The sequence below is a fragment of the Canis aureus genome, chromosome 9 (genome assembly GCF_053574225.1).
Source record: "Canis aureus isolate CA01 chromosome 9, VMU_Caureus_v.1.0, whole genome shotgun sequence".
In the NCBI taxonomy this organism is placed as follows: Eukaryota; Metazoa; Chordata; class Mammalia; order Carnivora; family Canidae; genus Canis; species Canis aureus.
In genome coordinates, this window is record NC_135619.1 from 33,486,060 (window position 1) to 33,511,255 (window position 25,196).

At 38.7% G+C, this 25,196-nt stretch overlaps 1 protein-coding gene across 4 annotated transcripts in view; it reads right to left on the minus strand.

Annotated features, from left to right (window-relative positions):
• The window catches only part of BMP4 (bone morphogenetic protein 4), a 185,727-nt gene that overhangs the window by 131,530 nt on the left and 29,001 nt on the right, over window positions 1–25,196 (minus strand). Inside the window, exon 1 of one of the 4 annotated variants that reach the window (XM_077909336.1) lies at window positions 10,376–10,489. The exons of 2 other annotated variants lie outside the window; for them this stretch is intronic. The gene's annotated coding sequence lies outside the window, so the exon portion shown is untranslated. Of the gene's footprint in view, window positions 1–10,375; window positions 10,490–25,196 lie in introns of those variants that run through there. One more of the 4 variants, XM_077909335.1, reaches the window with a different exon arrangement.

The following is a 25,196-nucleotide window of genomic DNA, read 5'->3' on the forward strand; positions in this document are numbered from 1 at the left end:
CCTGATCTCCGGGTGGTGGGATCAAGCCCACATTTGTCTCTGAGCTCAGTGCACAGTCTTCTTAAGATTCTTTCTCCCCCTCCCTATTCCTCTTCTGCTTATCCATGTTCATGCATGCATGCACATGTATTTTCTTCTCTCTCTCTCTCAAAAAATAAATTCATTCTATAACCTAGTCAAATTTTTGGAGAAAGAACCCCTATCACTCTTTTTCCATCACCTATTTATCTAATCAGGATGAGCTTTGGATGGAAAAGATCTAGGTAGAAATTCTATCTCAGCTTCTTACTAGAATGCTTATATGATCTCAGTTTTCCCATTAACAAAACACACAAACAAAACACACAAGACTTACTTTTCAGGGCTTACTGCACCAAGCAAAAGTCATAAGATGTGTAAAGCACAAGCACTCAATAAACATGTATTTTCCTTTCTGTAAGTGCTAAGTTCTCTCCTTCTCCATCAGTGCTTGAGTTCCATCTGATCTGGTCTCAGTCACTAAAATCAAGTTTGCATTAGGTAATCTGCTTTTTGCTGACTCACAGCCTACTGGGATAAGAGCAGGCAACTAGCTGAATGGTATTGATACTGGACCACACATCTTGACTATGTGGTTCATTCACTGAGTCTACAAATATTTGTGAGGCACCTACTATGTGCCACATAACAGGCAGGTGCTGAGGATTGTGGTTTGAACTGAAAAGACAAGATCCTTCCCCTTACAGAGCATATCTTCCAGTGATTCTCTGGGATCATTTCAATTTTATACACTTTGCCCCGTTGTCCTTTTTGGCACACTTTTACTTGAGACTCTAGGCAAACCTATTTATAACTTGGACCAAATGGTCTTCATACACTGAGGTGACAGAAGAGTCTGGAGCAGAGGAGGGCTTGAGAGCTAGATCCTGAGTCCTAGATACTCTTTATACTTTAATTAGACCCACAGGCCCATTGGAGACCAAGAACACAATTCAAGGAAATTAAGTACACCCTGAAGAGAGAGGAGTGCACCAAAAGGGAAATCAGATATGTGCTGATGGCAAACTTTTCCTATTTTCTGAATTTACAGGAGTGTACCTTTGGAGGTTTTCCATTTGTATCTTCTGGTTGCCTCTGATTATCCATTCATCTGGATTTCCCAGAATCAAAGGAGAACTTCTGCTTTTTTTTTTTTTTTTAACTAATGAGGTTTTTAAAATTTTATTTATTTATTCATGAGAGACACAGAGAGAGAGACAGAGACAGAGACATAGGCAGAGGGAAAAGCAGGCTCCACGCAGGGAGCCTGATACGGGACTAGATCCCGGGACTCCAGGATCACTCCCTGAGTCAAAGGCAGATGCCCTACTGCTGAGCCACCCAAGCATCCCAGAACTTCTGCTTTTTAAGTGGCCCCAAGACCTGTTTCCCAGCAGCAAAATAATGCAAAAGAGAACAGTGCTTTCTTACTGAGTCATACTCATAAGGAGAGCCCCAAGGGTCAGGTGGGGTATATCTAAAGTTCAGAATGGTGAAGTTCATTAAACTTTTCCAAAAATGTAGAGAGAACAAGTCAAGTTAGCACTGGTTGTATCCAGAACTTCCATTCTTACTGGGTGTTATTTCTGTTTGGAAACGTCTCAGTGATACTGGGCTTTCTCTCCCTTATAGTCCAAAAGAGTCCTGTGATTATAGGTCTCTTAGTTGCAAGTGTCAGAAACTCAACTCAAAAAGCATCAGAATCATAATGATCACTCCAGAGTGGTCCCTTGCCCACAATAAAGTTGGCCTTCCATGTGATTAAACTGACACCTGACACCCCACCTCAAGTACCTGCTATGGAAATCTGTTTTAGGAGATGTAAGATATGACTTTAAAAGCTGTCCATTGTCACCAAAAGAAGACCCACACTGTTACGTTTGGTTGTGAATTTTATTGTTTTATTTTTTTATGATGTTATTTATTTATTTGAGAGAGAGCACAAGCAGGAGGAGAGGGAGAAGCAGACTCCCTGCTGAGTAGGGAGACCAATGTGGGCTTGATTCCAGGACCCTGGAATCATGACCTAAGCTGAAGGCAGATGGTTAACTAACTGAGATACCCAGGCGCCCCTCATTGTGAATTTTAAAGAACATTCAGAGGGTTTGTATTTTACAGATGAGCAGCTGATTTTAAAGAATTATTACATGTTCTAGAATTTCAGGGTCACTCAATTATAATCTCATTGGTATTATAACTAAGACAAATATAAACAATGTCCAAAAGGAAAGACTTGGGTAGGCCTACAAAATAAAGGTTGGAAACACAGGCAAAATAGATTAGGAATTAAGAACTCTAAATGACATTAAAGAAGAATTGGTTTAAGTTAACACTAAGATTATTTTTATTCCTTGTCATTGTGCAGGCAGGTTTGTGGGATAAAATACTTGTCACTTGCTCCAGCATTATTCCTGGATATTCTGAGGCTCTTCCTTGGCATTTTCTAGAGTCTTCCTAAAGCTTGACTTGAAGACAAATAGGAGGCACTTCTTTGGTTCTTCCAGACTTGATATAACAATGCATCATAAACTTATTATCAGACTGCCTGTGACCTCTCCCACAGACACCAGAGATATGAAAAGGGTGTACCTTGGAACCCGTTTCTCTAAAAGACTCCATGCCCATTCACACTTTCCATTTCCTAACATAGTCACAGTTTTTCCAGGCTGTGTATAAATGACTTTCCAAAGTAAAGTCATTATTAGAGAACAGGTCAATAGATGCGTCTTAGACAAACAGTACTTTGCTATCCCTATGCAAAAATGAAAAAGGGCAATAAAGCAATCTAGGATGATTTAGAAACATTCCCCTTCTACTCTCCAGGGAAAAAACTTCCTATACTTAAAGCATTCTAATATTTTAATGAAGTCTGTAGCCTGAATTCTCCAGATAAATACTTCCCCCATTTGTAGTTTGCATGGGCAGATACATGTATAAGAATAAATCCAAACTATCATAAAATTACCTAAAAGTCATGTGCTTTCATTTCCTTGGATTCACAAAGCTAATGACATATGCTAGAAGAATGGTTCTCAAAGTTGATCCCACACAAGCAGTATCATATCACCTGGAAAACTGTCAGAATTGCTACTCTGGACTCCTTCCCCACTCTAAACATACTGAATGAGAAACTCTGGGGGGGTGTGGCCAGGAATCTGGTTTCTGGAGCCTGCAGACAAACCAGCAACAAACTGGGCCTAGCATCACCCATAACAATGCTTTTTCTTTCAAAGTTGACTAACAGGGCAGTCTGAGTGGCTCAACAGTAGCAGTTTAGCACCTGCCTTCAGCCCAGGGCATGATCCTGGAGACTGGGGATCAAGTCCTGCATTGGGCTCCCTGGGAGGAGTCTGCTTCTCCCTCTGCCTATGTCTCTGTCTCTCTCTCTCTGTATCTCTCGTGAGTAAATAAATAGAATTAAAAAAAAAAAAAAAAAAACTGATTAACATTTGTGCAGGCCAGACCTAATAATTTTATTGTTCAGCTTTTTTTGGTTTTTCCTAACAAAGGAAGGACCTGAGTGAGGGAATCAACACTGTGAGGACATGTGACCTTCTGGGGGGCTGTGAGGCCCCTCTGGTTTTCCCTCTGTTTCACCCTATTCCAGTAGGTAATAGGCCTTATAATTCTTATCTGAGAAACTGACTTGTTTTTTTTAATTTATTTTTCCTTCTAATTCATTTGCAGTGGGTTTTCCAAAACATTATACCACCTTTCTGTTGGACATGATGAGTCTTCTGATCTACTCACCTTGAGTTCTTCCTTGGTGAAAGCTATCTTTTTTGGAAATCTGGATGATTCATCTTTCCAGAGGCTCCAAGGCCACTGGAATAATTCTGGCTCAGTCCCAGTTGCAGGGTACATACCAATAACTAATGTTGTTTCTTGCCACCAGTTTCTTGTAAAGTATGCATCTGTAACAACATGGCTCATGCTTCAAGTTGGTTTGTGTCCCCCCACGATACAGGTGACTATTCTTAAAGGAACATTCCTTGGAAAGATCACTTTGAAGGCTCCACTTCAAAGCAACAATTTAAAAAAGAAGGCAACAATTTAAAATTACAAGAAAAATTTAAAGCTGCTTTATTTTGAAGGATTTCCACAATTAAACACTGTAAAAGTTCTTCAAGAATTCTGTTGTTGAAAATATTTTCTCTCATCAAAAATGCAAAACCTTCTGGAGGAAATGATACTCTGAGTTTTCTAGCACAAATCAATGCCAAATGAAGGCCATAAACCATGTTTTGTTATGCATTTGGCACCATCTCCAAATATTTTGAACAAACAACGTCACTGTGCTTCAGACCCACAAACCCTTACTTCTCTGGAAATTTATGATTGCCCATTACAGGAAAGTAGAAATCCTAGGGATTAGCAAATCCGGACTAGGGTGGTAAGAGAAACAGATAAATTATGAAAAGACAGAAATAATTTGAATATTCCAAGCATTTGTTTTCTCTAGCCATTGCTTGGAAAAGCCATTCTTGCCTTGCCTATGTGCTCAAAGGAAACTGGCTTTGAGTTTTGATTATCAAGCTAAGACTAATGAAAGTGTTCAGAGCTGGCTTTGGCAGTGGTAGTGTTAGGGAGGATGGAGAGGATAGGTCAAGGGCCCTACAAATCCCAATAGTGGGAAAAATAAAGAACTCTAGGCACAAAATCCTATGCCTTTATTGGAATGCATGTCACTTCAGTATGACTGCCATTTCTAATAAATACTAGCTTCCCCTATTGGTGGAGCTTTATGGGAAAAGATCATGACCATGGGCTCCAGCCATGTAGAATACGCTTTTGTGGCTATTTCTATAGTCAGGAAGTCAAAGGCCCTATATTTGAACCCGAGCTAGGATGCTGGGCAATCCTGGAGGTACTGTTAAGAATTGGCATGGCATCATCAGCATGCAGCGTTGCTCCTCTGGGTGCCTGGGCATGGTTTTGAGCTGGTTTATCTTTCTTTTGAAAGAAAACTCTGTCTTTTATATGCTATTTTTGCACTGCAGCTCTATATCCAGACAACTCTGAGATATTCTCTTATTAGCATATTACACCCCAGAAGGTCAGCTCTTTTTGCAAACTCCTGCCTCCAGCAAGTGGGCCCACAATTATACTTGCAATGACATTAACAATAAAATTCTGAGCAAAAGTGAGCAAAGTATTGGCCAAAGCTTATGGATTTCATTTGAGGCTTACTGTGGCATTCTTATTTTCCATTCAAATTTCCTTCTAGGAATGACTTTGCTAAACATATTCAGGTTCTCTTACGTGCTTAATATTACTACTTCTTGGTACTTAATGCTACTGATAATTAATAGAAGTGACTAGCCTCACCTTAGAAATAACTGAAACTTGAAAGAACGAGGGTTTTTTTCTTGTCATTTATATTAAATATATAAATTTGGTTTAAAAAGCTCTTTGCATTCTGAAAGCATTGAAGAGCCAGGCAATCAGTGCATTTTCTGATTTGTTGACTTGTTTAAAATTCACTTACTCATTCATTCATTCATTCATTCAGTAAATATGTAAGAAAGAACTTCCAACCAAATATTCTCAGAGAATGATTCAAAATCAAGGTCTACTAATAAAATCTTGCTAGAAAGACAACGTTCATACTTTGCACAATGGAGTGCTTACCTATTAGAAATAAAGAGGATTATTCTTGGTCTGAACACAGACCCCATGAAGGTATTATAAATCTGAATGCAAATACTAGTGGCCTTTACCATGTCCTTTTTGATTAATATCCAAACTCTCTTTAATTCATATAGCCACATTTTATAGAACAAGCCTTAACATTATCATAGGTTGAGAGTTGATTAAGTTTTAATTTCAAAGAAATATTACTTTGTCACTACTTCTATAGCTTTCACAATAAAGAGAATCTTTCAAAATGCCAAAACAGCTGTTGGTTAGGTTTTCCTGGTATTTGTAATAAATTCTTAAGAGCATATACTAAAACCAATAATAAAACCATGGGGATCCCTGGGTGGCTCAGTGGTTTGGCGCCTGCCTTTGGCCCAGGGCCTGATCCTGGAGACCTGGGATCGAGTCTCACGTTGGGCTCCCTGCATGGAGCCTGCTTCTCCCTCCTCCTGTCTCTGCCTCTCTCTCTCTCTCTTTCTATGTCTATCATAAATAAATTTTTTAAAAAGTTGTTAAAACCAATACTAAAACCAATGTGGATACCATATATATATTCACCATATAGGACTAAATCTATCAAATATCTTTTAGTAACTAGTGATAAAAATTCTATTGTGGTGTCTTTAACTTGGAAGCACTTACAATTTTATGACACTTACTGATTCAGACATTATTTTTAACAAATATACACCAAGGATGTACTATGGGCCAGGCATTATACTAGGCCCTGAGGATCTAATTCCAAACTAAACAGGCATTTTCTCTGCCTTCATAGAACTTGGAATTCTGAAGGTTGTAAGCATAATTTTTTTCTAATTTTCTCTCCATGAAAATAACCACAGAATAGTTTCCCTTTTAAAGAAACAGAGAGCCAACAATCGGGTGACTCTGAAAGTCACCTATAACTCTCATGTGCTTGGATATTCTCAGTTTTGGTTCTTCATACTGAGGACATTACTTGTAGCTTTATATATGAGGTTTCCATGACACCAGAGAGGTGATCCATAGGAAGAAGTCCTGGCTCTTCAAACACAAAAGAAAACCAAAACAAAAACAGAAAATAAAACCAAACAAACAAACAAAAAACTTTATCATTCACATTCTCTTGTACTGTAAAGGACATCATCTTTGAAATTCAATCCTCCCTTCCCCCACCTCTCTCCATTCTCCATTATGTTCCCTTGATAAATCATCCCTCTGAATGGGTTTTCTCTCTTTGCAATTGTCAGGAACATTCCTGCTGTGTCTGGGCATCAACCTCCTCTTTGGTATTTGATTAATTTCATGCACTTGACCTAACTAAGAAGCCAGACTGTACTTCCAATGCACTTCAGTTGACAGAATTAAATAAAACCCTAACCAAAGCAGCATAAGAATAATGCTTCTATACCATTAAAGCCAAAGTTTCTCATTAGCATTGACAGAAATTCATTGTCCAAGCATTAAACAGAACAAAAAGTCCTAACGTGACAATGGCAGAGACCACGATGCAAATTGAAGAAGAGTGAATTCATACAGAGGGAGGCTGGGAAGGCCTGCAGGATCTGAGTCTGCAGAGATTTCCAAAGGGAAGGCTTTTAATCATCCTGACTCCCTATTGCCACTTTGGAAGTTTGTATAATTGCTCAGGTCTGAGTAGCTTTGAGTGAGGAGAGTAAAAGAAATGAAGTTTATTTTGTAACTAAAGATCAGAAATAGCTGTGCAATCATGTCCTTTCCCAAGTCACATGTAAATCATTCAACTGTGTATCCCTATCGCTTTGCCAGGATTTAACTTAGTTCAACCAACTAGGCATAAACACCAATTGAGATGGAAAAAATCCTTTCTTCTCATGAAAATCAACTTGGTCTGCTGGCCTGTCTGAATCTGCTGCTTATCTCACTACAGGATGTTCAGACATTGAGAACTCAATTAAAGCATGGCTGTCAATCTTCATTCCCATAGAAATGGAAGAGGGAATGGTGGACCACAACACTCTATGGCATCCTGCTCCCAGCTGGTGACTTGAACATACTGTCTGGCAATGAAGGTTCTCTCCTGCCCATAGGGGCAGATTTGAGAAGCCTGCGGTTCTGGACTAGCATTCTTCCCACAACCCTGGGGTCTATACCACTTCATACTCTAAGAGGAGTCTTGCTGTGGTTGGCATTTTCCTCTCACTTCCTACAGATAAAGTGTCTCTTACCTGATGAATGGAAATGAGCTTTCATTTCCTTCAGTATTACTGTTTTTAAGAGATTTGGGGACAGAACTAGATTCTTGCTAATCCTCAGGTGGGCTGCCGGCTCTCTGCACTGTGCCAGTGACCCCAAATGAGCCAGAAAGATACATAGGCATTCATTCCCCCTTCCAAATATTCAGCATGGCATGATACTGCCATAGATAGCAGAGACTCTGGTTCCCTGGCCAATGGTAGGGATATGTTTTGGGGATTTTTGGAATGCTGGTTCCCTAGCCAAGGAGCACAAGTATTCAGGAATGTGATGGCTGTTTTTAGTGGCTCACACATTTAAGCATTAGGCCTGCTTGTCCCTATTATCAACTCTAAAATTGCTTTAGTTGCCTAACTCTGGAAAGTAAAGAATCCTGTGCACATTCTATATGTGTCAGGTTGTATGTGGTTTCTTTTCCAACCACCGGATAAAGCATTTCTTCAAGACAAGCTACAGGCCTTTTGCTTGTCTGGAGGTTGAACTTCAGGGATAGAAGTTGTATTCATGTATTCCCTTCCTTACCCAATAAATGTTTATTAAACATCTATGTGCCACGTGCTAAAGAAGAGACTCTAAAAGAAAGGGCCCTAAGAAGGCACCTCTTTAGAAGGGTCCAAGAAAGATGTTTGCTTTTTAAAATCTACAAGAAATTCCACAAGCTCTTGAACAAGGGCTCTCAAAGTAAATCTTACAAAGACTGAGGAATTCTTTCTATGGATCAAAACTGTTCTTGATGGAAGCCCTGACTCATTGGCTTAAGTGAAGATAGAGAGTGATAACATCTGAATATTTGTGGACCAGTCCTCTGTTCACTCCTTGCCATTTAGTCACCAATCCCCTTTCTTATGTTGCTCAAAAAAGTCTAAATACTTTTGTCTTTATTTATGAGACCATTCTCTTACTCCTTTAATCAGATTGGCTATTCTTATTCAACAAACATTTATTAAATGATCAGGTGAAGCTTCAGAGAAGAGGTATAACTGCATCTTTAAGGAAAAGGTAAGATTTAAACAGACTGCAAGGAATGGCATTGTAGGAAAGGGAATAACATAAGCAGAGTCACAGAAGTGGGGCAGATTAATAAATCAAATGAGAGTGGAATGAGTTGTGAAATGGAAGAAAAGAGACAAGTTAGGAGAACACTGCAGTAATTCAACTCTTCCCTGGAGACTGTTCATTTCCTTCCAAGACCTTTGAGTGTCTTTTGTCAAAGATCTTTTAATTGTAAGCAATAGAAACCTACATTTTTGCTCAAGCAGTAAAAGAAAATTTATGATAAAGAATCAGGAGTATTCCAGTGAGCCTGAAGGCAGGATCACAAGAAAGAAAGAGTGGGAAATAGCTAATTTCTCTCTTTCCTTCCCCCCATGGTACACACTATTCTGCTTATTCCTGCCCATCTAACTCATCTTCCCTCTAGAGTTGTTTCTCAGCTCCTCCATGAGCTTGGCTGTGCACACAACTTCTGAGCATACACACCCCCTAGTCCCAGGAGAGTAGACAGGGTCCAAATAACCTAACTCCAATCATCAGGACAGATAATCCAATCAACCTTGGAGCAGGCAGGGCTAGGTAATGCAAAAGTGGCTCTACACCCAGTTGCAGGCAGGTGGGCTTATTATCAGAGAACATACATGGGTGTGACAACAGACGCCAGATGGAAATATGCATGTGTGACATTTCCTGAAAAGGGGACTGAAGATGGTGTACTTTTTCAGTGAAATGTTCCAGTCACCTTGGCAAAGCAGCCTGGATGGGCAGAATGCCTATGTGAGGCTTAGTGAAGAAGAAAACAAACATCAGTGTCAGAGGTGTGAGGGCCCCAAACCATGAAGAACAATGGAAGGAACTGCAGCTGCTTTCCAAGAGAAGCAAAGACTTCAAGAAGATCTGCCACTGCTGCCTCTCTTCAAGTGACAGATAAGCTATCAAGAAGACAGATGCATCTCTAGGAGAAAGAACCAGACCAGGGATGGAACACCCTGAAAATGGTGTAATGTCCCCAGAGTTAGTGAATTCTCTATTAAGGAAAGGATTGCCAAATTGTGGAAACGCCATTTTACATTTTATTCACAGAGATAATTTAAGTATCCAGTGGAGGATTAATTGGATGACCTGTTTTTACATGTAGACCTCTAATTGGGTGGCCTTCCAACTCTCCAACCATATGACTTTTCTCATCAGTCAAGTCCTATCTTAGAAGACACAAAAAAAGAATTTTTCTACAAGAGGCCCTGAAGAAGACCTCTTACTACTGAGAGGCAAGGAATCTAGGTGATACATGTTAGTTCAACATTTGTCAGACTCCATGCGTGGAACTCCAGCGCCTATGGGATGTTCACAGGTATTTTACAAAAGGAGGGCTTCGTTGTCAAATAAAATGCCCTCTTAAACAAAGAAAAACAGGCTTCTTTACCTCAGAACATCATAGAGCTTTTAATAACTTACTGTTTTATGAATTTCCAACAGGTGAGATACATTAAATAATGTTTCCCCAACTTACCTGACCACAAGAGGACCACATTGCGCAGCCCATTCAGTCCCATGAAACTGAGTTGAGGTAATGGTAGTCTAGCTCTGTTGCTTTGATTCTTCACCTTTTTGGGGGGTCACGCACCTTTTGAGAACCAAACAAAATCTACTAGACACTCTCCTCACCAACAATGAAAAATGAGCATTTATACATACACACAAAATTTTGCACATAAATTTAGGGGCTCACAAGCAACTCATTCATGATATTCAGGTTTTCCTGGATCCCAGGTGTACATCCCTTTCCTAGGTAATCCAAATTTCTGAATAATTTTCTCTTTATTCATACATCTCCCAGTTGTCATAAGATGGAGGCATAAATCTTTCTTATAGCATGGCATGTATGAGTTTTAACAGTTCTCTCTGGATATGCCTAAGTGCTATACAATAGCACTGTGGTGTGTACACCTGAAAGAAGGCGTGACTCCTGCTGTTTCTGCCACACTTCAAAGTTTAACTTCCCTCAGTTGGATTCTTTCACTCAATGTTCAAGTTCTCTCCAAACCAGAAGTCCTATCTAATTTGATAAGTGAAGAGACATTTAAAACATTTCACAAAAACAAAATAAAACAAAACAAAAAAACAAAAACAAAAACATTTCACTTTAGTTGAAAGGTAATTTTCAGGTTTTTTCTAACAACAACAACAACAAAACCCCTAAAGAACTAAGTGTGAGTATTTTTCATATTCCACTATGCAGATCTTCAGAAATTTCATTGTTTATGAAAACATGATCTTGGGGGAGGAGAAGCCTCTTCTCATTTTTTTATAAAAGGGTGCTTCATGACCCCAGCTCTGGTGTCACCAGTAAAATGAAATATTTGGGGACAGGTATAAGATGAACACATGAAAAAGCAAAGAGCAAAGAGTTCAGATTAAACAAGCTACCTAAACTATTATAAAACAGCATAGGTAAAAAGAATAAGCTTATCATTTCTAAATTACTTCAGTCCTATAAAAAAGGAAGTTTTAAAATGGGCATTTAAAAGGGCTAATTCCAATGCATGCATGTGGAAGCCAGATATATTACTTCTTGTGCATCTGTCATTAATTTTATAATTGAAGTTTATGAATATCCCATTTGAAAAACAAATGGTTTATATCAATGGAAATGATTTAGTTTTTATCTTTATCAAAGTTAATACATGTTAATAATTCTTTTTCAGAGTAATAGCTGTTTGCACATTATAAGCACATGTCTCAGGTTTTCCTTATAAGGATATCCGATGGAATTTTTTTTTCTCCTTGGCCCTCTTATAGGCAGCATATTTCCGTTCATACAAGAAGAAAGTAGTCATTTGAAGTCTATGAAGAAATGTCTGTTTGACTCACAGATGTCTATGCTGGAGTAAGCAGGAAGTCTTAACAGTTCCTTCCCAACACAAAGGCCCACTCATGATAAAAGAAAAGACCAAACAGCTTGGAAATAAATAAGGCAATTTCTATTCCAATGAACATCTGTCCTAAGCCAGCCAGGAAGGTGGAACCAAGAAAATCCCTAGTACCCCAACTTTAAGTAGGTTTTTTTCTTTTACCCCCTTCCTATTCTTTCAGCAACCATCTTCAACATTATTGGAAAATCAGCCAAAATATTGTTTTATTTATTCCACCACCAATATTTTAATCTGGAATGCTTAACAGTCAGCTTCTAGTGATAAGGAAGCAGGTATGCTTTGAAAGAAATGAATTCTGTGAGTTGGAGATGAATCTAAAACTCAGTTTAATCTTATACAATACCATATGTCATTTATATATCAATAAAGCTGGAAGAAAAAAATAAATTAAAGTCCAGATTAGTCACTGGTATTTATTTAGCATCACCATACGCTACTCACTGTCTAGCACTGTGAATACAGAGGTATGCATGGCGGGCATCCCTTTTCAGTAAAGACAGCTAATAAATGTGTAATCAGAGAGAAGCAGGTTAATTTTAGAAGGTGATTTTAAAAATAGGATGATATGACCGGTAGGAGAGAGGAGGCTAATTTAGAGTGAGTGTATGTGTAGGTAATGTGTGAACAGAGGCAAGAATGCCGAAGAAGAGCCACCCTCTGTAGATCTAGGGCACAGTGTTCCAGAAAGAAAAAATGGCAAGTTATAAGGACAAGAGGTGGAAACAAGCTTGGTCTTGCCCAAATGGCTGGAGTATAGTGAACATGGGAAAAGTGAAAGGAGATGATTCAATAAAGTCAAGTGTACATTATAAGCCAGCCTTCCCACCATGAAGGAAAAGGACAACTTTGTCCCCGAATATAGTCAATGATATGCCAAGCCACTAGCTGAGTGAACAAAATAATTACTCTGGGGATGGTATAAATTTAATTTTTGTCACCTATAAAGAATGTAAGCCTATAATGGTAAACTTTGAAGTAAATGTTCCAGAAAGAGTCTTCATAATAAAGTACAGACCAGATCAGTCTCCATCAGCAGGTACTGTCTTCCTTTTTGTGGGTAAGGGCTGCCCAGAAAGTAGCTCCTTCTACATCTTTTTACAGATAGCAAATGCCCATTCATCCATCACCTTCTTTGCACCCTGGAATCTGGGTGTTCTATATCACTAGAATGATAAGAAAAAACAAGATCTGGCCTTGAAGGATTGTTCTGGAAGTCTGCCAGACCACTAGATCATTTCCCAGTGTTCTGCAGAATGATCACATTGTTTCCAGGTACAGCCAACATGGGTTATTATTGGAGAACCAGTACACTCTAGATGAATTAACGAATTGTGACACCATATTTCACATTACTGTCTTTTGCTAACCTTTTTGTAGCCTCTGAAAAATTGATATGAGCTAAAATCTGGTATTGCCCTCCTCTGTATTAGGCCAGGCTCTAGTCCACTCCAAGTGGCAACTGCCAGAAGGAAGAAGTACCAGATGACCAAAGAGTAAAGAGGGAGATTTTCACCAAGGAAATATCTACAGTTTTGGAAGAACATATATATTCATATATAAACATAGGTAAAAGCAGGGAACATATGCAACATAGTCAAGTTCAATAGTGTACAACTAGTTCAATAGTATACTTCAAAGACATATCTATATATAATTTACATAGAAACATATGTAGAAATTATGTGTACTATAAATGATGTATTTATGTATTACATATATCTCTTCCCACAAAATAAAATGTGCAATAAGAGGGCCTTGAAAATGTTTTCTTCCAGAATCAGTGTATAAAATTCTAGCTTTCTTTATCCAACTAGTAAAGTGATGGTTTTCTCCATCCTCTAATTTTACACTTCATTGTGTCTATAAATTGAATTTCCATTCTTTTTTTTAAAAGATTTTATTTATTTATTCATAAATAATAATAATAATGAAAGGGGGAGAGAGAGAATGAGCCACAGGCAGAGGGAGAAGCAGACTCCATGCAGGGAGCCCAACATGGGACTCGATCCCGGGTCTCCAGGATCACGCCATGGGCTTAAGGCTGTGCTAAACCGCTGAGCCACCTGGGCTACCCTCATTTCCATTCTTAAACAAAATATAAAACTCTCTTCAACTTGTCTGCTGCTTTTTCTGTTCTCTTGTTTGTTTGCATCTGTGTTGTTCATTTTAGGCAAACAGCACTTACAGAGCAGTAACCATATCTGTTTAACACAAATGTGTTAATGAATACCTTCAGACATTAGTTTAATTATTTTTACACTCATGACTATTTTTGTATTCTGAAAAATAGGCCAAAATACTATTGTGACATTTGATTTATCCAAGATAGAGAAACCAAGCTGATTACCTTTGGGACAGAGTTTAATGTTTATATATCATAATAATTATTTACCCTTTCTTTCATTGATTATTATTTAGGAATGGAGTAAAGCCAGAAAATAAATTTCCCCTAGATTGGCAATTTGTAGACACAAACCTGTAAGAATCTAAATTTTATGATATTCCAATTTACTTTTGACATTGGATTTGCTCTTTTTTCCCAAAAAGGGAGCAATAAAATAATAGGCTCTAACCCAGTTTCTATGATTTAACTATTGCTTTAGATCTTGCATTAATTTATGAGCCTCTATTGTTTTAAGAATTAGCATCTTTAAAGATATTTTTGGTAGAGTAAGTGATACATCACTTGGGTAAAGAAGTATTTAATGAGTTACAAGACAGAAATTAGTACAACCTGGATACCAGCCATTGCAAAGACCAAACCCACTGGCTGACAGTCTTCAAGACTGCCAACTTTTGATTGGCCAACTACCTACCTAGATATTACTTCTGGAATAGCTAACTTGCTATTGAAGGCCTCTAACTAACAACTCATGTGTTTATTGACTTAATTAAGTTCATAGATACTTGGTCTCTCATTATCTTTTAAATAGACAAATTTCTCAGTTATCAGGTTTCCTTGTAGAATTAATCTTTTTAATGCCCTAAAACAAAGTACTCTTTAAAAAAAAAAAAAAAGATTATTTATTTATTTATTTTTGAGAGAGAGAGAGAGAGAGGCAGAGACACAGGCAGAGGGAGAAGCAGGCTGCATGTAGGGAGCCCGATACGGGACTCAACCCCAGGACTCCAGCCAGGATCATGCTCTGGGCCAAAGGCAGGTGCTAAACCGCTGAGCCACCCAGGCGTCCCCAAAGTACTCTTAATACTTTTAATAAACAGCACATCAAAACCATTTTACAGAATAGAAGCCTCTTTAGACCTTTGTTCTGGAAAAATAATATACAAATAATAGTAATTAATCTGAATAGAGAAAAGTTTAAAAAAAAAAACAGCACTGTCCATGAGAACTACCATGCAATAGTGTGTATGAGGAAATATCACCTCTATATATTACTATTTCAGCTAACTCACATCTGTAAATCCAGAGAGCTAGTTGCCATATGTCTTTCTAACTGAAAAAAGCAAAAGACAACTGGATGCCATATGCTTTTTACAAAGAAATTGTAAACAGGCTACTCAGTATGGGCCACATATATAGGATCTACACATGAACGCCCTAGGAATGGATTTGGCCCAAAGTCTCTTTAAGCTAAAAAGCTTCAGGCATCATAATATTCCCACATGTCCACTGTATAATGAAACAGATGACAGCTTTTATCCTGAAGATTGTTTGGTACTAAGAATGAGATTGGGCAATGGGCAGCTCAGGCAACTATCCAAAGGAGTTCTTGTGGCTTATATATGTGTATATATATATAAAAGATGTATACTAATGTTCCTTGAAAACCATAAATAATGTACTAAAGAACTCTAGAAATATAATGTATCACTCTCCACCTCACAACACATGCAAACACACACTTCCACAGGAATACACATATGGCCAAAGAAGTCAAGAAATCTTTTACCAAGGTTAAAGTCTTTGTTATAAACAACAAAGTGAGAGCTCCTTTATTGAGATGATTTCTCTTTCTTCTACTATGGCTGAGGCTTACAAAATAGAGATTAATGGCACCTAATGTTTTGAGGAGCAAGCTCTGAGTGAGGGGTCAGAATAAGAAAGAGAAAATGGAAAGAGACCACTTTCAGCCTGTTCTGTCTTCAATAGTGGGAGAGAAAGGTAAAGAGAATTGAGGTTTCTACTTTGTCTATTTTAGCCCCATTGAATAGAAAACTTAAGAAAGATTTAGGAAAAGTTCCAGATAAGAATAAATAGCACCCATTTGCTTGGAGGAGTCTGTGTCTTCTTGTCTTCCTGAGAACTTCAGACAGCCATTGAAAAGGATCTGGGGACATGTGGTTATTAGTGTTGCAATTTATGCATCCATCCCCCTGCACTCCATCATCCATTCACCCAGTGTAAACTGAGGTCCTGCTGGAGGTAGGGTAGTGTATTAAGAAAAGGGAAAGATGGTTTGGAAAAGAATTTTGCCACCAAATATAGAAGTAAGTATAAAGGATTACCAATTCTAACACAAAAGTAATAACGAAAAATGCCAAAAAGAAAGCTACAAATAAGATACTAAATATTTAAGAAAGAGCGATGCTTCCAATTTGAGAATGATAATGATTAAAGATGATCTTATGGAGAAGACAGTACTTGAACAAACCTTGAAGCAAACGAAGATGGTTTTAAGAACATACACACACAGAATACACCACCAGACTAATCAGTAGAACTAGGCAACTTCTGTGTAAAAAAGTTCCATTGGTATGGCCCTAATGTTACAACTGCCAGAAGAGTCTGCACTGACATGACCAGTTGTTTCAAAGTGGACAATATCACCTATGACCTTCCACACAGAGAATGGCATCTTATTAAGAATCTAAGTCTAATTTATGGAGCAATACTGTGCTCAGGGACTCTAGAAGAAAAATGAAGCAGTGTTGGAATTTGTTTCTAAACCTTTGTTGGGGAAAAAATGTCAACTTTATACACTTTAACCACTAAAATGTTTTCAAGGTCAAGCTGAGCCCATAAACCTCAAATAAGAATTTGAAGGGAGGGGTTTCCTAACTTGAGCAAAGGAGCAAAGGAAGCATGGAAGCATGGAGTGTATCATTGCAACAACTGCTCCTTCTGTCTGCTCTAACTTCATTATAGTCAGTGGACAGGGGGAGATTGTGTAATTGTGTATATAAATCCTGGGTGAGGATGAGACAGGTCAGGGGAAGCAAGAGGCAAGGGTGGCCCGTTTTCCTCATCTGCTCAACATAAGCCCGTAAGGAAACATGCTGACTCTTTTAATAATATCAATGAAAGACAAACATCAGGGGAACAGGCACTGAGGCTATGAGGTCCAGCTGGTCCCTCCAACAGGGAGATTCTCCCCCATTGCCAACCTTGCAGAACCTAGACATGTGTTTATTAAGGGAAGGGTTTTTTATGTGTGATTGTAGCAGTAGCATGAGTAAGAAACCTCCAAGGGAAAGGTGAATTTCAGGGGTCAAGGCTCTCTTCCAATGTGAAGACTTCCCCCCAGGGATAATTTTAGAGAATCTGGGTTTGGCTTTATTAAGGAAGAAAAAGAGTTTCCTTAAAAATGAAATAGATTAATGTCTGAAAACATGGGAAAGAGTAAAAGGATATTTCTTTCTCGTCCTTGCTTGGACATACATTATTCAAGGCTTTCTTTGTTCCAAGTAAATGAAAACAACTCAAACTACCTTAAGCATAAACAGGGAGTTTATTGGCTCAGTAAAACAAAAGTCTAAGGATATTCTGGCCTCAGCCACGACTGAATTCAGGTGCTTAATTTTTCATGAAGCTGCCTCTCTATGTCTTGACTCAGCCTTCCTCTATGCTGGCTTCACTCTCTGACAGGATCCCCCAATATACCGGCATGATGGAAGCCAAAAGCTCCAGGTCATTTTTCTATTCTCTCAACAACCCTCTACAGAGTTTCTCTTTTTCCAACTCTTTCTAAGTACTGAGTCTCCTTCACTCCGATTGGGTTACATGCCTGTCCCTGAACTGGTGTGGCTAGAATGTCATTTCCTGGATGGCAAACCCTAGAGCATGGAGTCAGTTCCATCCAAGTGATATGGTCTCACAGAGGAAGAAGGGCAGCTTCCCAAGAAATATCAGACTGGGGATGCCTGGGTGGCTCAGCTCCTGAGCGTCTGCCTTCAGCTCAGGATGTGATTCCGGAGTTCCGGGATTGAGTCCCACATCGGGCTCCTGCATGAGCCTGATTCTCCTCCCTCTGCCTATGTCTCTGCCTCTCTCTGTGTCTCTCATGAATAAATAAATCAAATATTAAAAAAAAAGAAAGAAAGAAAGAAAGAAAGAAAAATCAGACTGTTTTTACCAGAAACAAAGTGAATGGGCACCATCCAGGTAAATCCCCTCTCTGTTTTAAAGCAGAATAACTGGGCCTGTGCAAGAACACTGATTCATTTTTGAAGAGGCAGTTCTGTGTTTTGAAGTAGCAACTGTGTAGGCCCTGCATGCCTGATGAAGCCCACAGATAGCAGCTCCATTTCCTTCATGATAAATAGTTCTTGATCCTTCTCCAATACCCACTGGTCATCCTGAAGTTGACTATAGTCATCGACGCTCCATCAACCTCATCCTCAAAGACCCAGAATAGGGACACCATTTGCAATCAGTCAAAACTTGAGAATGCTTAGCCTCAGCCCTTCTGCTGGCTTAATGCTATGTGCCTGGAAAGTTAAACAACTGTTAAATTCTTCAGCTTTCTCCACCACTCCCCTCCCCCCAAAAAAGAAAAAAAAGATTGAAAGTCCAAGATTGTTCAAAAAGACGTTCTATTGAAATGAAAAACATTTCAAATATACTGTCATCACTCTTATAAGCCTTCTCACCTGGGCCAAGTAACAATGTATGCCAGATGAGTAAAAAAGAAAAATGCCAATTTTATTGATTTTACCACCTCATACTCTTTTCAGGTCTGTGAAAAATGTTTAAGGAGTAATTTTTTTTTTTATAATTCTCTACAAGTCTGCTCTACATCAAAGATTATTTTGGGGGGAGGGTGTTGCCCAGATACAGAACAGAATACTTAAGCTGAGATAGTCTGATTGATCTTCACTATTCCTTGGTATAATAAAGTATTTGGAGATGTAATAATAAAAGACTCCAAATTCCCAGCTTGGTGGGCAAGGTATGAAATAGTCAAGCCAGCATCTTGTTGGTCTCTTGATATATACAGTTGAAGTAAGAAGCAAGTAAGAAGTCAGTCCCTTCTTCATTCCTCTTTTTATCTGTAGTGTCCAATTTGACCCAATTGCTATCCTCAACCTGAATCTAGCCAGATAACTATTACTAAGGTGTTGTATCACTTGTGAGCATTGTCTCAGATGGATAAGCAAAAAATAATGTGTGACTGGGGCAGAATAAAAAGGAGCAGTGTGATATAAACCCTGTCTACCTGCTTATAATCCCTCAGCCTTCAAAATGGATAGAACTAAGAATATGGACAATAGCCATGAACGAAAAGGGCAAAAAAAGGCTCATCCTTTCACTCCCAGAAAGACTTTCTGGGTATCTTCCTTTGTACAAAGAAAAAGGAATGATCTTGCTTAATCCTATAACATTGGTGAGGTACCCTAAAAATCCTTTAGTGTAGTTTTAAAATTATATATCATGGATCCCCTAGATACCATGTGGGGAAGAAATTATTTTCATATCTGGACATAAAATTTGTGCTTATCCTATCATTTCCTGCCTCCCCGGTCCTCTCCTCCCAGACAATATTATGCCAGATAGGACTTGGAATCCAAGCCTCGGAAAACAATGCAAAAAGTTTCCACAGTCCTGAAAAGTCTAATGATCTGTGAGCTAGAACACAGAAAGAGTCATGGTCACATGAATCTAGTTTTTGTGCCCTCACTTTGAGCCTCATTGCCAGTCTGGCTCTTTGTTTAGGTGACCTTTGGCCCCTGGAGTCAATGTTTGTCTTCTAAATGGTATTTCAACACTAACATCTGGTGATGTCCCCCAGCTTGACATTTGTGAAGCAGATGCTTCCAGTGGCCTGGAGTGTGCCTTCTGGGTCAGTGTTTTCAATAATGCCCTCTGGCATTGATCTCTGTGGTACCTCACCCCAGGTAAGAAAAGAAATGCCACTGGGAAATGGCTGAGATAGAACACTTCAGAGCATCTGGAGGCAATCTTGGAATATAAAACCCCAGAAGTTCTTGTATAAAGAAATACCTAGAGGTAGGGAGTAGAGGAAAATATCTAATCCTTGGTATTTTTTTGAAGTTGTACTTTAAATAATCTAGCAGTTCAAGCATGGCAAATCTATACTTCATTTTAAATAATTTCTTTACATGCTTCTTTCTCTCCGTTCAGAGTTGCCTCTCTTGAAACTTCTAATTAGTACAGAATAGAATCTGTTGCTGAGAAAAGCAAGCCCTCTCTCCCCTCCCATCTCCTCTCACCCTCCATGCACACAGATGAGCATACACTTCATAACTTAATAAGTAGCTCCTCTCAATTGGGCCTAGAGAAAACCTCAAGGAATCTTGTGAACTAGAGTAGAAATTCAGATAGCCTACATGAGGACAGTGGTATCTTTTAAACTTAAGGATCTCCCCCCCAATATTCCTAAAAAGTTTCAAAAGTAGTAAGCAGGGTCAATGAGAATTATTTGTTTCAACCTGATGAAGATTTTTGACCTCTTAACATTATGTCTCAAAATCCCCTTGTCGTAGGCAGTGACATGCATACAACCACCTATAGAGAAGCAGATAGCTTTTCAGCCTACTCAAGGTTTAGTACAGGCAAGGTATTCATGAGGGTCTTTGTAATATTTACCATATTGCTGTTTGGCTTCTCTTTCCAAAGAGCTTAGAATCTACCATCCTCTCATTCATTCATCTTCATGAAAGCTCTGCTGTTCAAGTGGTCAACAAGGGCAGGGCAGTGAGCACTCCACAAATCAATTTGAAGGGGGGTGGTAGGCAGAGTTCTAAGATGACCCCCAATGACTCACACCCTTGTATAAGGGTGTCCCTCTTTGAGTGCATATGGAATTTGTGATTTGCTTCTAATCGAAAGAACATGGCAAAGGTGATAAGATAATACTTCCATGATTATATTATATTATATTGCAAGGACAAAGGGACTCTCATAGGTATAATTAAGCTCTCAGATCAGTTGACTTAGAGTTAATAAAAGATCATCTGAAGTAAACCTAATCAGGTGAGCCCTTTATTTTTTTTTAAATTAATTTTTTTAAGATTTTATTTATTTATTCATGAAAGACACAGAGAGAGAAAGGCAGAGATGTAGGCAGAGGGAGAAGCAGGCTCCAGGCAGGGAGCCCAATGTGGGACTCAATCCTGAGACTGAGGATCACGCCCTGAGCCAGGGGCAGGCGCTCAACTGCTGAGCCACCCAGATATCCCAGGTGAGCCCTTTAAAAGAGGGTCTAGAGTCAGAGAACCCAAGTGAGAGAGATCCTCTCTCTGACTTGGTAGAAATTAGCTGCCATGTTGTGAGATGACTTGCAAGAGGGCCACATAGCAAGGAACATGAGGGCAGCCTCTAGAAGCTGAGAATGGTCCCTGGCCAACAACTAGCAAGAAACAGGGATGTCAACTATACAGATACAAGGAAATGAATATAGATGCAAATAAACCGAATGAGCTTAGAAGCAAGTTCTTCCCCAGTCAAGTCTCCAGATAAGAACACAGCCTGGTTTACATCTTAATTTGAGCTTTGTGAGGCCCTGCACAGAAAATCCAGCTAAGCCATGCCCAGACTACTGATCTGCAGGAACCATGGGATAATAAATGGGTGTTATTTGAAGCTGCTGAAGTTTGTGGTAACTTGTTACACAGCAGTAGAAAACTTCTACAAAGACAGATGACAACTCAAATAGCTCAGATCCCACATATCACTTCTCCTATTCACTGAATACCTTGTGAGGCTTGGATATATAGTTCTTCCCTTGAGAATCAGCAGTTGATGGGATAGCAGAGAATATAACTCTGCCTCAAAACATGGATGGATGGATGAATGGTTAAATAGCTACACACAGATATATGCACACATATAACAAGTACTTACTGTATACCAGAATCTCTAATGAGTGCTTTAAATATTTTATTTAAATATTTAACTCTAGCTAAAGGGTTAGAGTTAAAATGGTGTAGGTACTTTTAATGCTAGAAACGGACTCAACCTGATGGACTGAAAGAAAGAAAGAAAGAAAGAAAGAAAGAAAGAAAGAAAGAAAGAAAGAAAGAAAAGAAAAAAAAAACTAATAAAGCAAGAAGAAGATATATGGATTCACCCCTCATAAGGTCGTAGGTCAAGATGTATGTCCCAGTTCCTATAGCTCTCCAAGAAGGATATGAATGTTATAAAAAGCAGTGAAGACAAGCTAGATGGTACAATCAATCTATTCAGATGAGTCTAATGGCAGTTTTAATCAAGAGTTCATCAAATCATGATGTAAGTAATATTAACATTTTTTCTATTTGCTGCCTTTGAATTGACAGTGGGCAGATCTGTATTTATACATGGGTATGAAATACACATAGAGGAATGGGAACATTTTAAAACTATCAGTTACAACCTATTAAACGGTCATGAGTCAATAATTAGAAAAGTGTGAAAGCTGCTACTGATGTGGAGCCATTGTTGTATGAGCTATAAATTTTAGCATTTTAGAGGAAATTTTTCAAACAGTGATAGATGTAACTTACAAAAAAAAAAAAAAGATGCAGTACAGTACTGAGGATAACACTAAATGCCAAACAGCTGACCTCCAAATCTCAGTGGCTAATAGAAGTTATTTCACGCTCACATAAGATTTAATTGGCAGGGCAAAGGATGAGGTTATGCTCCACACAATCCTTCAGAGACCCAGATGGGCAAGGGTCTACCATCTTTGACCCATGGTTTCTGAAGTTGCTCTGAACATCATGAACATGGGGGAAGAATAAGGGTGAGTATCCTGGAAGTAGAGTATCTAAGCTCAACCCTAATTCCATTGGCCAGAATTTAAGCAAATGAACCTTTTTCCTAGCTTTAGAGGAAGCAAGGATAAATACTTAAACTCATTCTACTTCCATCCTCTGATCTCTTGCAAGTGCTTCCCTTTGGAGGAACCCAAGCACAACTCTGAGGGCAAGTAATCCACCGATTATATCCATAAAAGCCATCTTCCCATGCATAGGCCAGGTTAGAGAATGGCAGTAAGTGAACTTAGAGGGACCAGCACAACAAGACACTATATAAACACAAAGAACTAGTAAAAGTCAATCTTATGAGTGAAAACACCTAATTCCTATAGAGAGTGTTCACTAAATCAGCTAATAATTGGAGATGCTGTTGAAGAAAACCTAGGTCATTGGTAAGAGTTGACTCTGAGTTGGGATTTTGAATGTGGAAAGCATGCTAGCCCAGAAGTCAGAAAAAAAAATGACTCTGGTCCTATTCTACCTCATACTCATACCATCTCCGAGATCTCAGGCAAATCACTCAGTTTGGCCATGGTTTTATATCTGTAAAAATTTATAATAATCACATTTCCTAGTTCTAATCATAGACTTGATCTGAGAAGATCCAATGAGAGCACATACTTAAAAGCACTCTGTAAGTTAGAAACATGGATCACAAATAATACTGGTTTTTGGTATGTGGTAATTGTTGCCATTATTCAAATTATCGTTCTAATTTATGAAAAACGAGTGATCCCAATTAAACTTTCCTAGTGACTTTTGAACTGAATATGAGCCAGAAACATCAATTATCTTCAATGTAAAATTCACCTCTCCTGTGAATCTTTTGAATGACTTCCCACCTGGAATATTTCCTTTTGCCCTGGAACTGCCATTTAAGCCTACAGATCCCCATAAGCCAAAGAAACCCACAAACTAAAGAAAGCTACCCACGGGATCCCTGGGTGGCGCAGCGGTTTAGCGCCTGCCTTTGGCCCGGGGCGTGATCCTGGAGACCCGGGATCGAATCCCACATCGGGCTCCCGGTGCATGGAGCCTGCTTCTCCCTCTGCCTATGTCTCTGCCTCTCTCTCTCTCTCTGTGTGACTATCATAAATAAATAAAAATTAAAAAAAAAAAAAAAAAAAAGAAAGCTACCCACAACAGGGACCTCCCTCACAGGTTTACCAGGAGATTTGGGGGTTGGGAAATAAAACCTCAAAACCCACCCCATTCCTTCCCAGTCTATGGGAGAAGACTGGAGATGAGAAAGGAGTTTAGAAAGGGTCAAGTTTGTGGGGATTTCAGTGTTCATGGTGAGGTGGTTCCCTTCTCTCCACCCTGATCCCAAAGGGAACTGAAGCAGTAACTGAGGATCAACGGAACACTGAGGATGCCTACAGTAAGTGAAGGATGCCTACAGTAAGTGAAGACTGTACTCTGTTCCTTGGTTGTGCTTCTTCTTCCACTGCAGATTTGCTGACCTGCCTCATCCCTGACTGAGGTAGGAGTGTGACAGGGTAGGTGCAAGGAGAGAATGAGAACTTGAGAGAAAATACAGGACAGAAAAGGGACTGCAGTGGAATAGCCTCCATTGCCACCATTTGGCAGATGATCTATATGTATAATGCATCTTGACTCTCTCCAAGGCAGGGAGCCTGTTAAACCACTGAAATGTCAATTTTATATTTTCATTCAAATCAATGTGAGGAAGTTTCACCTCTCTATAAACCCATTAAAGGAAAATTGGTGACAGTGTGTAAACTGAGCTCATACTCCACTTTATTTCAGTAATCACGGCTTCTTTATCCCTATATGAAATATTTACTGTTTGTTGTAAGCAAAAAATGTTCTTTAAAGTAAAATTTAAGAAATCTCATTGGAGGAGCACTTTGTAATAGGAGGAAAAATTATGATACAGTCATGAAAGCCTCACTGGCTCTCCCTGTCATTTAGGTGCCTCTCTTAATATTGGAAATATTAACTGGCACTTAAAAATAAACTTAGATTAAACCCTTTTCTAAATCTCCTTACTAAATTTGGGGCAGTTTTTTTCATATTGTTTTAAAGTTGAATTATATTTAGAAATCTTTCTCTTGCAAAAAAATTCTAGCTTAAAAACTGCTAGAATTAATAAGAGAATTCTATAGGGTGGTCAAATATAAGGTAACTATGTATAGTCAATAGCTTTTATTTATAATTAGCAATAAATGCCTAGAAAAGAAAAATACAGAAAAATATACTGTTCACAGCAGTGACAAAATTTTTAAATAACTAAAGAATAAGCTGTAAATAATGCCTCACGACCAACAAATATAAAGCCATAAAGTCTCACCAAAGGACATAAATAAGGATCTGTGCGACTGGACAGACAAGCAGTGCTTTTAGGTGCAAAGACTTAACATCACAAAAATATGACTTCTACCCCAAATTAACATATAATTTAAATCAAATTAAAATCTTAACAGCCTTTTT